The sequence below is a fragment of the Siniperca chuatsi genome, linkage group LG20, assembly GCF_020085105.1.
Source record: "Siniperca chuatsi isolate FFG_IHB_CAS linkage group LG20, ASM2008510v1, whole genome shotgun sequence".
Lineage (NCBI taxonomy): Eukaryota > Metazoa > Chordata > Actinopteri > Centrarchiformes > Sinipercidae > Siniperca > Siniperca chuatsi.
In genome coordinates, this window is record NC_058061.1 from 10,868,978 (window position 1) to 10,876,334 (window position 7,357).

Consider the following 7,357-nt stretch of genomic DNA (forward strand, 5'->3'; position numbering starts at 1 on the left):
CCTTTTTCATGAGTCTAATAAGACACGCTGCTCATTCAACCAAGCCACTGTTTGTGCCCATTGAAATCAAATGTGATCTTGTATGCTGAGCTGATGGCAGTGGTTGAAGGACAGGCCATTTAGAAAGAAGGGAAAGATCTTACAGTTGCACACATCTAGTGCCTTTCAATGGACACTTGCAGTGCTCATTAAAGTTAAACTGCTTTCTCATTTGGTGGTCTTCCTCTGAAATGGGACAACAGGCTGTAAAAGTAAGTAAAAGCTGAAGATGGTGTAACTAAGAACTGTGTTATTGTGAATACCTGCCATTCCAGGGAGGTCAGTAGCTGGCGCACTCATGTCCATTGGCTTGTAATGCTGTGTGATTGTGCTGTGGCCTTGGGTTCCTAGGTGCAGAGTGGACATCCGCACAATTGTCTTCATTAACTTGGACCTACGGTCAGTTAGCACCCTCTCTCTGCATTTTTGTATACTCTTTCAAATAAACATCGCCCTTTGTTGTCATCCTCCGCTTAACAGTATAAATGGCTGTTGTCATTTAGGCATGTTAAGGCATTGGCACAAGGGCCTTGTTCTTTTTATTTGCACATAGCAACATATCTGCAACCGAGATTCAATCAGAAACCTAGTTTTTCTCTGTGGTGAAGTTGTGGACTAAAGTTGCTTTGTTATTGTTTGTTACAAATTTCAAAAATTGTTGTCCTCATTAGTCACTAAGACACAAAAACATAGGAAAATAGGGTCCAGGTTGAAAAACACAGAATTTTCCCTTTAAGAAGATGTATTTTTTTTATTTGTGATGGCTGTTTGGTTGGCACTTTTGTTAATGCCTACTTCTGCAAAATGAGGCAATTGACAATTTGCTGTTGTTCAGAAAGTGAGACTTTCCCAGGAAGTAAAAGTCTTCATTTCATTTGGTGTTTAACATCTGATCAGCAGTCATCACTCCCTGCTGTAACCAAGATATTAAACAATACCGTTACTGTGTATGTTCCTTCAGAATTTACCAAAGTAACTGACTCAGGTATCAAAGAAAACATTACCTGTTGTGTTTACCAAAACATCTGTGAACTCAACATGATTTTTTAAAATTCTAACAGCACCTGAAGGCAGCAGTACTGAGGAAACATACAGCATCATAGGTCTGTCCTTTGTCAGGTATGAGGAGCCACTGGAATTCAGAAAAGGGAAAGCTTAGAAGGCATCAAAATAGTAGCAGCCACTGATAATACACCGCTCCAGCAGGAATGTGAGTTCAAGTGTCTGGGATCTAATGATAAGTAGTTTGTTATATATGTACCTTACCTGTTGAGCATAGCGCTGCATATCTTTAAATTCCTGGGCTGAGTCGATGGAGCTGTGCCTGTGAAAGCTCCACAGTTATTGTCATTAGTTTGTCTTACACTTACATGGCTTTTGAAACATTTGAAGAAAATACTCTTCTTAGGAATATCGAGAGAATAATCTGCTAAAACACACTTTCACATTCACATTCCAAGACTTTTCTTTATATACAAGAAATGTCATTGTAGATGTGATTAAATAAATAAGCTAACAAATAAATGTAAAGCTACACATTTTGGAAATGGAAATATATGCAGAGGGTGTTCTTAAATAATGAGTGATGCATGTCAGCCGACACAGTTCTGTGAGTCAGCAGAGACAAAGGGACACAAAGGCCCAGGTTTATTTCAGCTGTCAGGATGTCTCAGTAGGTGTCTGTCAGAGGTTTAACTCCACAGGTTAAGACATACAGACTGATGGATGATGGCTATCCACCAGAGAAGACACCATCCAAGGAATGCCAGACATGTGGTCAAAGGCAAGCTGAACATGAACCTTGAGGCCATGGTCTGAAAGATTTGCTTCAAGGAACAAAAAATCAACATAGAGGGAGGGAAGGGTCTGAACTTGGAGGAAACAGAAGGTCAACGCAAGACTGAAATGGGCAATTTTTATTAAATAAATGTATCTGTAAGGCCATCCAATTACTTTTTGCCATTCAGAAGCCTTTAATTTTTGTACTTTATTTTGCTTTCGACTCAATGCATTATGCTCATCATTATGTTGCTTGTGCAAACTAAAAATAAAATGCATTGAACTTACTTTTTGTGGGTACGTCATGATTCATCTTAGTGGCTTGGCAGATCAGGTTTATACAAGATTATACAAACAGCACAATAATTAAAGATCCTTAAAATAATAAAGTGTGACGTGCTGTAAAGTTCATGCGTGGTGGCAACCAGCACTCACAAGGCTGACTTAGGAAGTGGTTTTCACAAATGTACCATTAGATAGGAGAATGAAAACAATGTGCAAGTCAGTTTAATTAGAGACTCTGTATAGCCTGTCCATCCATTGCATGCTGGGATATGCACCCCCATTCAACACGAACTAGGTCGTTTCAGCACCATGGACAGATTCAGCAACATTCAGAGAGAAGGTACACAACTATTTAGTTCAACTTTTGATACACAAGTAAATTATATCAGCAGTAGATTGATGAGAATTAGAACTTTCCTCATGTCCAAAATGTCCCTTCTGCTCTAATTCTGCCTTTGAACTTAATGCTGAAGCATTATGGTCAGTCCTAATCATTTACATCTGGCTTTGAGAGTGAGAAGTTTATGATTACAAATGTTCATTGGACTGGCTTCAGCCATAACACCACCATATCGAAACCCATAGATTGAGCAGGGAAGACACAGGTATCAAGTCAGCCATAAAAAGTACAACAACTACAAGAGCTCCATTATCCATTATTGGGAAACCAAAGTAAAGCAATACCTTCTGGCCAGAGATTAAACAGTTGTTTTACATGTGATGCACACTGATACTCAGCCAGACAGGGTGGTGATGAAGCAGAGGCTCTCCTGGTTACACTACGTCTCCTTAAAAACAAAAATCCCCCAGCACAGCTCCAGCTTCAAGCTGATGTGCTATAGGGAGCCGAGGTCACTGGTTCATCCGTCAGAGAGGCTCCTCGCTGATGGATGGCACTCAGAGCAACGCACGCCCAATCCGCTATAGCCCTAACCGCCGAGAAAGGGCCTTTGCAGGCAGAGAAATAAATAAATAAATAGCAACATCAAAGGCATGTTCAAAAGAAAAACAAAGCCTGCACACGTTCGTTTGCAAACACACACACACACAAGCGCGCATTGGCTCTCTCGCACACATCAGGCGAGAGAAAAAAGGGAGGCGGAGGGGAAAAAATACAAAGGACTGAAAGCATACACATAGTTTACTCTCCAATGACACTTGGCTTGAAGAAAATCTAGACAAAACAAGGCAGAGTGGCAAAAATTGGAGCGTTTGATGGTTCGATATTCACGTTGAATAGACTGGAAAACAAAGATCAGGCCAAAACTGTATACAGTTTCAGGGTTTTCATTAAAATCGACAAACACCCCCAATGATCTTTATCCTCAGTCTTCCAGTGTCTCATTGAGGGCACCTTCACCAACTGGACACCGGGCTGTGGCTCAGTGGTCGTCTAACAAACACCTCTGTGTGATGTCTATTTCCCTAAATACTTAATGTTACACTTAATCCAAATTACTTTTAAATTATAAGTTTGGTGATATTCTATATTTTTCTCATTGTCAACAAATTCTCTGACAAGACCTAAACCAACAATGAATACATCCAAGTAGCCAAAGCCTGATATGGCTTATATTGCCTCAAAAGCTATTAAAACTAAATTACTGAGCCACACTGTTGCACTGGGTGACATGTTCTTTATCACGATGAATACAGCACTACAGTGCCCAGCTGTTTAAGGAAATTATTTAGCCCTTTTAAAAAATTATAGTATATATTCTACACCTGTTTTTAAAGAGTTGAAGTCTTCAACAGGAACCAATGGGGCTGAGAGCAACAGACAGGCTGAAGAGATTGGGAAGTATTCAGGATGGTTAGTTTTGGTCTTCTCATGGAATTTGTTGACAAAAAAATATAGAACATCGCCAGCCTTATTGTCAGTATATTATTGTCAGTTGTATGCCATTTAGTGAGCACCAGTTGGGATTAAACTACAAATCTTTGTCTATGTTAGTGCCATCCTCTACCCAACCACAACAAACCAGAATCAAACAAATGTAAGAGCAACCTTTTGTTTGAGTGTGTTAAATCATTTACTGGAGCATGTGACCAGTTAGGGGTTTTTCATTTCACACGTTTCTGGACATAAAACTGCCTTCTGCTGGGATTGTAAAGTAGGATCAGCAGGCCAAAATGGAGACAAAAAACTCCCAACAAAGCTGAAGAACCTTGCATGAGGTAACTTCGTGCAATCATCCAAAAAACAAGTTTGAGCTCAAGAACTTTTACCAGGATGCCATGAAACATGAGCCTACGTGAAATTGTGTTTGGGTTCAGCTTTTTCCAAAATGCGCAAAATTGGCTTTTTATTGCACTTCACAAAAAATGTATTGTGATGTCAGTTAATACCTTTATCTTCGCTTCTTTGCTTTTATAGCTGCACTCAAAAAGGACAACATATATACATTTTATGGCAGTCATCTTTGATTCACTGTGTTCTTCTTTGTCTCATTTATCTGATTCCTGGGAACTGCAGCTAAATGTTATTGTTTTCATGATCGTGGATATTGGCAACCAGGAACCTCAGCAGACTGCGAGCGCTTTGGTTGGTTGGGGAGCCTTGCTTGCATGGCCTTGAGTTAGTCAGCATGGGCTCATCCCATGAAATATTGAGGAAGCTGGAAGGGCTGGGCTGGGGCCTCATGTAGGGGTCTGTGTGTGTGTGTGTGTGTGTGTGTGTGTATGGTGGGGATTGCCTAACGGTGGAAGCAGTGGATGTTGTGTCAGCTCCCTCAAACCAAAACAAACCCTTAGCCCCCCAGTGTACTTCTAAAATCAGACAAGTGGATTGCAATATACCTTCCATTGAAAACATACCATTCTCTCTCTTGTTTTCTCACCCTCTTCCCCCTCCTCTCTGTCTTACACCCTCACACACACACACACACACACACACCAGATGGGCTCTCCTAGATTTAATCTCATCCTTATTCCTGTACCCTTAATCATTTCGTTTCTTTATATCTCCATTTCCCCATGCAAATCAGTTCCTCTCATCTTTCTGCCTATTCTCCTTTGCTTTCTGCTCTTTCTCTTTCTCTCTGTTTTCCAGTCAACTGACAGAGCTGCTGTATGTATGTGTGTGTGTGTGTGTGTCTAGTCAGTCAGCGAGCTGAGCAACAGTACAGACAGTTTAGTACAGTTGAAAGAGCACATCAGACTTCTGCCCTGCTCTCTCTAAGGGCTGATAATATGGACCCTTCTTACCTGTTAGGAGCTAGTGAGCCGCTGCTCCTCCCTTTAAATTAACTTCAGAGGGGGAGTCAGATTGACAGGAACACAGAGAGGGCTGCACCATTTGACTGGCGGTCCTGTCAAGGTGAACCCAAGGAGCTCTCTCAGGCCCGTGCTGCTTTCCACAAGGCTGCCCTGCTGAGCTGATTGGGTCTTAATGGTACAGTAATGACCAAAACAAGCCCACACACACATATGCACACACATAGCCTCACTATTGTCTTAGCCAAGGGCACGTTATCTCAAAAGATTTCAGAAACTTAAAGGTCTAAGCCAGCTAATTTAGCAAGTTAACATCAGTTTATCCTTGCTATTAATCTTTGTTTCAAAGTATGTGAGGGAAATATAAGGCTGAGTGTAGTAGCTGTTTGAGAAACCATTAAGAGTGCGTGGTCTCGTTTTCCTCCCCTGACAGATTCTGCATAGTAATAAAGGCGAAGGGAAGCCTCTCTTTAAGCCTCAGCACCTTAATAGCCTGTATGATGACACTTTATCTATAGTTTGTGCATATAATCACCAAACTAAAGGGGGTGACCCCAGGGCGTGGGTTCACCCGCTGACATTTGACATCTTTATAATTAACTGGGAAGGTCTAATCTCTGCCTTCAAATGACGCGTGGCCACATTCCATTTAATATGCTTATAAGCACTATGTATTATTCAAATATGCAGATGAGGCTCCGTTATGAAAACAGACTTTTTGACACAGGTTTTTCCCTTCCGTCGTGGTGGGGTATGGGGCCACTAATGGACCTGCAGGGATCGGAGAGCAACAGCCCTTCTGAAATTTTCATTCCCTGAGAAAGACGACAAAGTTTTCTTCTACATCTTCTCTGTCTGTATGCTATTATTTGAATTTAAGCTACTCAGGTAAGACAGACCTGAAATGAACACTTCCTAGCACTTTGTTTTAAGTGTAAAGGCGCTGAAAAACGTATTAAAACCTGACTTTTTTTCTGCTGTATAAGCCACAGCGCAGATTTATCTAGTCCTCATTACTCTATATAAAACAATTTTTGGGACAGGGACGGCTTGTGTGGATTTTTCTGAAGAGTTTTAATAGGTTTGGTCGGAGATGTTTGGAGAAGTCGGCCATCTTTAGACTGAGTGAACCAGCAGAGCTTTTTATGGATGCGAGCTCTAACAGGGCTCGAAGAAAGAGCCTCTTATGTTCACTTTTGGCTTGAGTTACTTTTGAGAGGCTGGTGGTCGCTGGGTCAGAGGCTTCAGTGAGCCGGTAACCACTACATGAAGCCCTCAGTCCTCACCGGAGCTTTTCAGCTGCAGCAGCGCCTCGCCACATTCACAACCTTATATCCTCTCTCTTTAGGGAAGGAATGAAGTCAGACTTATCAGCAGTGTGCACTATAAAATGCTATTCAGTTTTTGCCTTTTCTTTCAATCCATATTCATGAATCACTTATAAATTTGATCACCAATATCACAGTACAATTACATTGTGGTGAGTTTACACGGCCTTATTTGGAAATCATGCATGCAACTATACGCATAAATAAATAAACCATTGTAAAATGATTGTAATAAATAAAGTGAAATACATAATTGAATGCATTATGATACAAGATCATTACAAACAGGAATATTCATTACATCTTCTGTCAGAATCCTTTGAAACCACACTTGTTACTTGTTCTGTAAGTGTTTTTAACTAATTCACTTCATCAAGAATAACAAATGTACATGTTTAATGTTTAAAAAGTCTCATAAAATTTAAGGTGATGATATTGAATTAGAATATTATAGAAAACCAGACACTCTTTAACCTGCTACCCTGTAGTCAAAACCAACTTTGAACAACTTTTTCAATATTTTTTAACCCCCTCTATACATTATGTTTGCTCAAGCAAAAATATAGACCTAAATTTGTAAACAATCTGTTTCTGTATCTGGCTTGGGGTCATAGTTTGCTATTCAAAGCTCAAACTTGCAATTTTATTATCACCTTATTTGAAAAACCCTGCCACATTTTTATAACTCTGTACATTTCTTCTGCATGCAC